Below are 11152 nucleotides of genomic sequence, written 5' to 3'. Positions count from 1 at the left end.
ACTAAAAGATAACGGAGTTATGGATGGATGGGAATTTCTCAAGAGTGAAATACTCAAGGCACAATTGCAAACTGTGCCAACAAAGAGAAAAAATTGGACAAGTGCAAAGAAGCCAGAATGGATGTCCAAAGAACTTCTAACTGTACTAAAACACAAAAGAGACATGCACAAGAAGTGGAAAAAGGGAGAAATCACCAAAGAAGAATTCAAACAAATAGCCAACACCTGTAGGGAAAAGGTCCGCAAGGCTAAAGCACAAAATGAGCTCAGGCTTGCCAGGAACATTAAAAATAACAAAAAGGGCTTCTTTTCTTATGTCAGTAGAAAAAGGAAAAACAAGGAGGCGATAGGGCCTCTTCGAGGAGAAGATGGGGCAATGCTGACAGGGGGTAGGGAAAAGGCAGAACTACTTAATGCCTTCTTTGCCTCAGTCTTCTCACAAAAAGAAGGTCATCTTCAACCTCAGCAAGATGGAGTGGATGAGGGATTAGAGGACATCCAACCCCAAATTGGGAAACAAGTCATCCAGGAATATCTGGCCGCCCTAAATGAGTTCAAGTCCCCAGGGCCAGATCAACTACACCCAAGAGTACTGAAGGAACTAGCGGAAGTCATTTCGGAACCATTGGCAATCATCTTTGAGAGTTCTTGGAGAACGGGAGAAGTTCCAGCAGATTGGAGGAGGGCCAATGTGGTCCCAATCTGGATGGCCCATGAGGTCTCTTCCAACTCTTTGATTCTATGATTCTATGATTTACCATCGCTTTCCAAAAAGGAAGAGAAGAACAGGTGGACAGATCTTCAGCCTTCTCTACCAAAGCAGTTCCTAAGATCATCAGAAATATATGTTTCCTAATGGTCTTTGGTGACCCCTCTGAATCCCCTTGCGACCCCCCCCCCCCCAAGGGTCCCAGGCCCCCAGGTTTTAGAGTGACACTGGAAGACCATATTTTCGTTTAGAAAGAGGTGATAGGATAAAAGTGTATAAGTCTCTGCACAAAGTGGGAAAACTAGAGAAACATTGGGTTGTTGTAGGTTTTTTCAGGCTATATGGCCATATTCTAGAGGCATTGTCTCCTGACGTTTCACCTGCATCTATGGCAAGCATCCTCAGAAACATTTCTCTTTAAAAGACAGGATCGTGTCTGGCCTGATTGTGCTTGTGTGTGGGGTATGTGTATATGTATATAATTAGCCAGACTGAAGATAACTCTTGGTAAGAACTAAAGAAGGGCTCTGCTGGATCGGCTTATGTAGTCCAGCATTATGTTCCCATAGGTGCCTCTTGGAAGCTCGCATGCAGGGGATCAACACAAACATTCATTAGTGCTAATCATCTCCCTACCACCCACTGGCACAGAAGTGTAATGCCTCTGATGTAGGAGACAGCACACTGCCATCATGACTGCTACCTACCAGAACATTTCTCTATTGTCCATTAATTTATCCCATCCTCTTTCACGGGCATCCAAATTGGCAACCATAATTACAGCTTGCGTCAGTTAATTCCGCGATTCAACAGAAGTTGGATAAAAATGCAGTTCTTACCACTATTCGGCTTTTTGAAAGATCACAGGACACCTGAGGTTGCAGATTGCCCTTTGCCCTATTTCAAATGCTATACAATATGATCCTATGATAACTGCAAGCAATGCATATGAGCCTGGTGAGGTTCTGAGCTCCTAAGACCATCTGAAATGTATGTTTCCTAATGGTCTTTGGTGACCCCTCTGAAACCCCCTCGTGCAGATCCTTGTGCAAAAGTACGAGAGGTAAAGGTAGGTAAAGATTTTCCCCTGACATTAAGTCCAGTAGTGTCCGACTCTGGAGGTTGGTGCTCATCTCCATTTCTAAGCTGAAGAGCCGGCGTTGTCCGTGGACGCCTCCAAAGTCATGTGGCCAGCATGACTACATGGAGTGCCGTTCCCTTCCCGCTGGAGCGATACCTATTGATCTACTCACATTTGCCTGTTTTTGAACTGTTATGTTGGCAGAAACTGGGGCTAACAGCGGGAGCTCACGCTGTTCCCCGGATTCAAACAACTTGTTATATTTATTTAACAAGTATATTTACTTAACAAGCTCCAGACAACTTGTTATATTTATTTCTATACAAAGCTGAAGTACATTCAAAATGTACTGACCATTCACAACAGTATTAACAAATCTGTTGTACAGTAAAATGTGGTTGAATGCATCATTGTGTGATTTCAAGTCATTTCTATTTTATGGAAAACCTAAGGCGAATCAATGAGCCCTTGTGGTTACAGGCAGCTGTTCCTACACTGGCCAATTTTGTCAGATCCAGTGCCACTACAAAAGAGGTGACGGAGCTGTGTATCAAGTGGTTTCTGTCACCTTATGCAACACTTTAGACTGGATATTGTGCAAGTGAAAATTTCCAACTCTGGTTCAAAACATAGAAGTTGTTCCTCACATTGGTGTCTGCACATTATTTTCAGAGATCTGAGGGTGGTGCACACATCTCTCATTTCTTCGCAGGGAAGAGAAAAGGAGTAGGGAGTTTAAACAGCCTCTATCCTCCCTCACCTCACCATGACTAATACCCCAGAGGCTAGGATCACAATCTGAAATGAACATAACAGATCAGAGAGCTGGGGGGTGGGGAGTAACAAAATGGATTTCCACAGGGAGAAATGTACAGATCTATACTAGAGCAATAAAAATGAAATGCACAGATGAGGGAGGCCTGACTTGAAAACAGTACATGTGAAAGGGACCAGGGACTCTTGGTAAACCATAAAGCTGAACTTGAATCAACAGTGTGATGCAGCAGCTAAAAAAAGTCAGTGTGATTTGAGACTGTATCAACAGGAGCATAGCATCCAGATTAAGGGAAGTACAGTAACAATTCTACTCCATTCTGTTTGGATCAGACCTCACTTGGAAGACTGTGTCCAGTTTTGGGCACCTGAATTCAAGAACGATAAGGATGATGATAATAATAATAATAATAATAATAATAATAAGCCATTAGAACCAATGCCATCAAAGCCAGGATTGAAAAGTTGACAACAGATCCCAAATGTAGACTCTGCAAGGAAGCAGATGAAACAATAGATCACATCCCCAGCTGCTGCAAGAAGATCGGGCAGACAGACTACAAGCAGAGGCATAACACTGTTACTCAGATGATTCATTGGAACTTGTTCCACAAATACCATCTGCCTGCGACAAAGAACTGGTGAGATCACAAGGCAGAAAAAGTTAAAGAAAATGAACATGTCAAACTCCTCTGGAACTTCCGGATTCAGACAGACAGAGTTTTGGAGCATAATAATCCTGACCTCATAATCGTGCTAAAAAACAAAGTATGGATTGTCGATGTTGCAATTCCAGATGACATCAGGATTGAAGAGAAACAACTGGAAAAACTGACATATGAGGATTTAAAGATTGAACTGTAAAGACTCTGGTACAAGCTAGTTAAAGGTGGTCCCAGTGGTGATCGGCACACTGGGTGCAGTACCTAAAGATCTTGGCCTGCACTTAAACACAATTGGCACTGACAAAATTACCATCTGCCAGCTGCAGAAGGCCACCTTACTGGGATCGCCGATACATCACACAGTCCTAGACACTTGGGAAGTGTGTGATGTGTGATCCAATACAACAGCCAGCAAAGTGATCTTGTCTGCTGTGGATTCATCTTGTTATGGAGGTTTTAAGCACAGACTGGATGGCCACCTGTTTGTAGTGGTCTAATTCTATATTGCTGTACGGCAGGGGCTGGCCTGGGTGGCCCTTGCGTTCTCTTCCAACCGTATGATTCTATGATTCTAAGGAGTCTCATTGAATGAGAAATGTGTTGTGGTTGTTGAAGCCAATTCCTGGAGCCTCCTTCCCCAGTTGATGAAGGACATTCCTTAGGCACAAATCATATCATATTGTATGTGGTGTGCTCCAACGGCAACAGAACTGAGGGTCCTTCCACACAACCCTATATCCCAGGATACCAAGGCAGAAAATCCTACATTATCTGAATGTGGACTCAGATAACCCAGTTCAAAGCAAATATTGTAGGATTTTCTGCCTTGATATTCTGGGACAGGGGTCCTCAAACTAAGGCCCGGGGGCTGGATGCGGCCCTCCAAGGGCATTTACCCGGCCCTCACTGAGTGTCAACCTAAGTCTGAAACTACTTGAAAGCACACAACAACAATCCTATCTCAGCATTATTCTTAAATTTTAATTATTGCATTTGGCACAGCCATAGATTTTTAAACGTTGTTGTGTTACTGTTACTGTTTATTGTTTATTTTTTGTTTTATTTTATTGTTTGTTTTATTTTATTGTTTGTATTAATTGTTGTTATTGCTTTTATCATTGATGTATTGTGGGCTTGGCCTCATGTAAGCCGCACTGAGTCCCTCGGGAGATGGTAGCGGGGTATAAAGAAAGATTATTATTATTATTATTATTATTATTATTATTAATCAGCCAAAAGCAAGCCCACACATCCCAATGAAATACTAATAAGTTTATATTTGTTAAAATTGTTCTTCATTTTAATTAGTGTATTTTAAAAGTGTTTTTTGCACTACAAATAAGATATGTGCAGTGTGCATAGGAATTCGTTCATTTTTTTTTCAAATTATAATCAGGCCCTCCAACAGTTTTGGGGACTATTACCTGGCCCTCTGTTTAAAAAGTTTGAGGGCTCCTGTTCTGGGATATGGCGCTGTGTGGAAGGGCCCTGAGGTGAGAGCAGAGTGATGGAGGGAGCAGGAATATTTTAAATATGCTCTTGATCCCGCCTGCGTCACAAATACGTTTGGCGGGGACGAGAGACAGGCCTTCTCAGTGGTGGCCCCTCGGCTATGTCCCTCCTAGGGATATTAGATTGGCCCCTCCCTCTTAACATTCCGGAAAAGAGTCAAAAGCTGTCTGTTCGAGCAAGCGTTGAAAATGCAATGTAAAAGACATAGGAACTTGGAACAACTGGACGCCGAGATGGATAATGTTTTTAATTAGGAGACGCAAATGGCTTATGTTTTTATTACTCTTGTTATGGTTTTATATTATGTATTAATGTTTTAAATGTTTTATGATGTTCTTGGGTATTGAATCGCTGCCTCTGCAAACCGCCCTGAGTCGCCTGAGGGCTGAGAAAGATAGTATACAAATATAGTAAATAAATAAATAAATAAATAAATGTCTTCATGTCAGACAACAGTTGAAAATACAGCCATTTTCTAAAAAAAAAAAAAAAAAACAGAGAGAGAAAACACATTCCAGTTTGATAAGAAGTAAAACAAGAATTACTGGAAGATACAAACAATCTTTCCTCTTCCAAAACAGGTATGTCAGAGGTGAGACATTATCAGTCCACCTCTGACCAATCCTTTGGACAGAAACGTTAGGCTTCAACTGCATGAGGACTCAGCCAACCTCAGCAGTGGGAGGTGAGGATGGAAGCAGTAATCTAAAAGAAGTGTAGGACAGCCATTCTGATGCACTTAAACTTCTATCAGTTTCAACAAATGGTAGATGCACTATGCAATAATAACTGGACATCAGGTACGGCCAGCCAAGGCCGTGAGGGATGAGGGATATACACACCCTCACACACCAGGCTGGACATTGGGATGTCACCACTCTATCTATATATATAAAAAGGGAAAGGGCGTTCAACGGGACAGCAAAATGCGAAAAAAACCTGACGAAAACTCACCAAATTTGCCGTGCACATACCTCAACCCACAAGGTATGCACAACACTCATCAAAATTCCAAACAACATTTCAACAAACTCACAATTACAAAACCAACTGAGCATGTGCAGTGCCCAGGGGAGGAAGTACACACGCAATGCACTCTGGGAACTGTAGTTCTAGAACGCGGCCTACCCGCTGACACTGAAGCCCTGGCCTGGGAGTTGGAGCTCAGCCGGCTGTGCTCGCTGGGGGCCAGGATGCTGTGCGACCTGCGGAGGCTGCCCGGGAGGCCCCCGCTGGGCACCTTCCTGGCCTGGCCAGGAGAGGCCGAGGCCCGGCTCTGCCGAGGACAGCCCATCGGCCACCGCAACGCCTGGCCCAGGCCACCCCCGCACACCACCGTCTGGCTCCGCCATCGATGAGGAAGGGGAAGGAGGGAAGGAAGCAGGAGAGGGAAGGAAGGACGGAAATGAGGGGAAGGGGTGTAAATAGCAAGGAAGGAAGGAAGGATGGAAGGAAAGAAGGCAAGAAGGAAAGAAAGAAGAAAGAAAGAAGAAAAGAAGGGGAAGGGAAGGTGTAGGAAGGAAGGAAGGAAGGAAGGAGAAGTTGAGAAGATATATGAAAGAATAAAGGAATGAAAGAAAGAAGAAAGGGAGAGAAGGAGGATGGGAAAGAACGGAGAAAGGAAGGAAGGAAAGGAAGGAAGGGAGGGAGGGAGGGAAGGTGTATGAAGGAAAGAAGGAGAAGTTGAGAAGGTTTATGAAAGAAGAAAGGTAGTAAAGAAAGAATACAGAGAGGGAAGGAGGATGGGAAAGAAGGGAGAAAGGAAGGAAGGAGGAAAGGAAAGATAAAAAAAGAAAGGGAGGGGAAGGGAAGGTGTCAAAAGGAAGGAAGGGAGGGAGGGAGGGAGGGAGGGGAATTTGGGAAGGGGAAGAGAGGGAAAAAAGCAAAGGAAGAAGAGAAAGGGAGGGAAGAAAAGAAAGAAAGAAAAGGAAGTCTGGAAGTCAAGAGCGAAGGAAGGAAGGAAAGAGATAGAGAGGGAAGAAAGGAGAGAAAGAGGAAGGAAAATAAAAAGGGAGGAGGAAGGAAAGAGGAAGAGAAGGAAGGAGGAGAGAAGGAAAGAAAAAAGGGAAGGGAGGAAAGACGGAGCAAAGGAAGAAGAGAAAGAAGGAGAGAAAGAGGGAGGGAAGGAAAGAAATAAAGAGAAGGAAGGATGGGAGCAAAAAGCTAAGGAAGGAAGTAAACAGGTAGAGAAGGAAGAAAGGAAAGAAGAAAAGGAAATGAAGGAAGGACGGAAAGAAGGAGAGAAAGAGGGAGAGAAGGTTGGCCACAGCAACGCGTGGCGGGTAAAGCTAGTATTAATATTTCTGCTGCCACCAAATATTTATTGAGGTTTCTTTTACTGCCACCTTCTATTGTTTCATAGGCCACCTCCTTGCCAGAATATTTAAGAAGACACACGAACTCTTCAAGTGAAATAAAAGAAGAATATGTTGTTTATTTGGTTCTTGAACAGTAAAGATTTATAGTGGTTTCAATAAATTGTCAGGCTTTACTGGTACGGAGAATGGTTCCATAACTTGAGTTTCTTAAAAGCAATGTTCCACACACAGGAATATAAACAGGACATTTTGAACCTTTTGAATTGTCGTTCCACACCAGCCCTCTAACACTATTTAGGCCTACTAAATTCCTTATTCCTGCTCCCCGAAGACTTTAACTATTTTCCTCAAAGAGGTATCTTCTTAACAAACAGTGCCCAAAACTCTTCCTTCTTTTCTTCCCCTTCAGATCTCCGAACTTAATCTTTCAAACACCAAACTCCCCATTGACAACTATGGCTGCCTTAGTTCCTTCCTCTCCCTCTGGCTCCCCCAATTCCATCAGCCAATCAGACTGCACTTGATCACTCCTACCCACCCCACTGCTCTTCTTAGCTTTTCCAAACCAGGCCTGTCTACTACCTTTACACCAACCCTGTAAGGTAGGCCAATCCGTTACACACTACTAGTCATTATGATAAATCCCTTTTTTCGGTGCCACCTTTTGCTTTGGACATTTCCACATCCTTTTTGGCACAGATGAGACTAAGCCCACAAATCTTCCACAATGATCCTCTTTTCAAAATTCATCTCATATCATTTTGCAGGTGGATTGGATCACATATGGTTAAGCACAATGTGGTCCAGATGGTAAAACATGAGTAATGAAAAAGTAATGAATACAGGCTGCAGCTGTTTGTCTTTGCCTGAACTGTTTGGGAAGGGCAAGATTCTGCTTCTTCTTCTCTTTCCTTTCATTAATTATTTAATTTGGCTAATTAATTGACTGGAAAGTATTGTTGCACTTTGAGCTCAGCTTGCAGGACTTGAAGATGAAGAAACAGGCTCTAGGACAGTGGTTCTCAACCTGTAGGTCCCCAGGTGTTTTGGCCTACAACTCCCAGAAACCCTAACAGCTGGTAAACTGGCTGGGATTTCTGGGAGTTGTAGGCCAAAAACATCTGGGGACCCCAGGTTGAGAATCACTGCTCTAGGAGAAGGAGAGAGAAAATGGGAGATTTTAAATTGTGTTTAAAAATCTATTTCATCACATAATAGTCACACTTTTCCTCCTTTTTAAAAATCAATAACTTTTAATAAAACAATGTTGAAAAACTTGAGAACATATACAAGAGTGCCCAGAAAACAAATTTACATAGTTAAACAGGAATTGTGTTTCAAACCCTATTTCATCACATAATAGTCGCACTTTCCCCACTTTAAAAAAAACAAAAAAACAATACCTTTCAATAAAACAATGTTGAAAAACTTGAGAATATACAAGAGTGCCCAGAAAACAAATTTAATCTTCCTTCTCAGCAGATTCCACGCTACTGTCATTGCTGTCAGTATCTGAGGAATTGTCCCCAACGCTGCTCATGTCAAATATTTTTTCCTCCCCATCATTTTCCCACAGTGCATCATCTTCAGATCCAACCTATCCATTAGAAAAAGCCTTTCACAACAATGTCCTCCATGATAAGGTCCCAACTCTTAATGACCCATGACATCAGTTCTAAGGACAGGTGCCAATTGGTGATCACCACTCATCACAGAAATGGTGCAAGTGGTCTTTAAAGGACTTGTTCACTGATACATCCAGTGGCTCCAGGATAGAGGTTATGCTATCAGGAATCACAAGCTCTTGTGTCTTGTTCTCACAGAGAAGTTGTTTCTCTGTGAGAACGGCGGATAGCACAGCAGGAAAGCTGCTGACCAGAATGTTAGCAGTTTGAAGCTGCAAGTCGGGGTGAGCTCTCAACTGTCAGTCCTAGCTCCTGCCAACCTAGCAGTTCAAAAGCATGCAATGTGAGTAAATCAATAGGTACCACTTTGGTGGGAAGGTAAAAGGGCACCCCATGCAGACATGCAGACATGCTGGCAGCAGCATCTGAGATATTGAAGGCTTTAATGGCCGGAATCACTGGGTTGTTGTAGGTTTTTCGGGCTGTATGGCCATGTTCTAGAGGCATTCTCTCCTGACGTTTCGCCTGCATCTATGGCGAGCATCCTCAGGAGAGAATGCTTCTAGAACATGGCCATACAGCCCAAAAAACCTACAACAGCCCAGAATAGGAGATGTCCATGAACAGCAGGCTCCTCGGCATGGAAAATGGAACAGAACACCTCCCATGGCCGGAGTTGAACATCGTCTCCAGATGCTGGAGATGGAAAAAGAGGAAGGCCTTTACCTTTGTCTGTGTTGTATGTCATTGTTCACCATGTGTGTAAAAAGGCATTGAATGTTTATTTATTTCAATTATATACCTCAACCCCCCTAGGGGGACTCAAAGCAGTTCGCAACAAAGTAAATGGCAAAATTCAATGCCTCACAAAATGTAAAATGCACCACAGAACTAAAATCAAATATAACAATAGATTAAAAACAATAAACTATAAAACTTTGGCCACAGACAAACATAAAACATTGGACATTGGACCAATCCCAGAGTTATCTAGACTACTTCTCACTCCCTGACTGCTTGTTTGAAAAGCCACAATTTAAGTAGTTTCCTAAATATCAGGAGAGAGGTGGCTGATCTGATTTCACTGGGGAGGGAGTTCCATAGCCGAGAGGCCACCACTGAGAAGGCCATGTCTCTCGTCCCCACCAGTCACACCTGTAAAGGAGCGGGACCAAGACTAGGACATCCTCAGCCAATCTTAATGCTCTAACTGGCTCATATAGAGAGATACATTCAGATAGAGAAGCTGGACCAGAACCGTTGAGGGATTTATAGGCTAAAGCCAGCACTTAGTTTGCCTCATATGTGTATTGTATTCTGCTCTGTGTCCCTCCGGGGAGATAAAGCAGAATATAAATAAAGTGTATTATTATTATTATTATTATTATTATTCACTTCCTTCACAATGTGACTTCGGAAACTGTCCAAAACCAGCAGAGATCACTGTTTCCATAGCACATTTGGTCTGTTCCACAGTTTTAACCCAATCCACCATAAATTCTGTGCATCAGACCGTTTGCCTGCACCCATACATGAAACCCACAGGGAAACTGTACTCCCTTAGGCATTGTTTTCCTCTTGAAAATGATGTAAGGTGGTGAATTCCTTCCATCGGCTGCAATGACAAGCATTACAGTGCACCACAATCTTCCCTATGACCACTGGCTCTCATGGTGATACTGGATTATCAGAGTAATTTTTTGGGGTAATAGTGCTTTTGGGGGGGGGGGCATATCAAAGAACATAGCGCTCAGGTCAGTATTACAAATTTGAGAACAGGGATATGGTGTGTCCTTCCACATACGCAAGACAAAGCAATGAAAGCTTTCCACCATCTCAGTGTAATAAGGTGGCAGCTTTTGGCACAGTGTGGTTCTCATTTGCACAGACAAGTTGTGTCATCACATGAACCTTATAACCCAGCATGACTTGCCTTAAACTGAGTTGAGGGAATGTTGTGTTTATGGATTCCTCACATAATATGCTACCTCCTATGCTTTGATTTGCAACATCTCATAGGATATAATGCAGCCATTGTCATGCATCTCACTCACATACGCAAACGCTTCCTCATCAATTTGTTGACCTCTAAATTCACATCGAGTAAGGGTGGTTTTCCTTAGATAGTCTTTAACTTTCCACCAATCACACTCCAACTTCTCATTCACAGAAAAATGCCTTCCTGTAGCTCTGTTTCCATGCTCTGTTTACTCCTATTCATGGTCAGCTCAGTAGTTCCGACAAGAACATGGCATGGAGGAAGGCAACCTATGAAATGTAAACGCTCTCCAGCATTCCCCACCCTGAAGAGCTTTGCCACTTGCTAGGCCCATTAAGCATACCTCACTCACCCATCCATCAGCGAAAAGATCCACCCACCCATTCACTCACTTGCACATCCATCCAAAGATCCAAAGTGATTCCAACAGTGGGTTCAGAAGAGAGGGCACCTGGGTTAAATCCCCCAC

The sequence above is a fragment of the Anolis sagrei genome, chromosome X, assembly GCF_037176765.1.
Source record: "Anolis sagrei isolate rAnoSag1 chromosome X, rAnoSag1.mat, whole genome shotgun sequence".
NCBI classification, from domain to species: domain Eukaryota; kingdom Metazoa; phylum Chordata; class Lepidosauria; order Squamata; family Dactyloidae; genus Anolis; species Anolis sagrei.
This window is presented reverse-complemented; position numbering follows the sequence as displayed.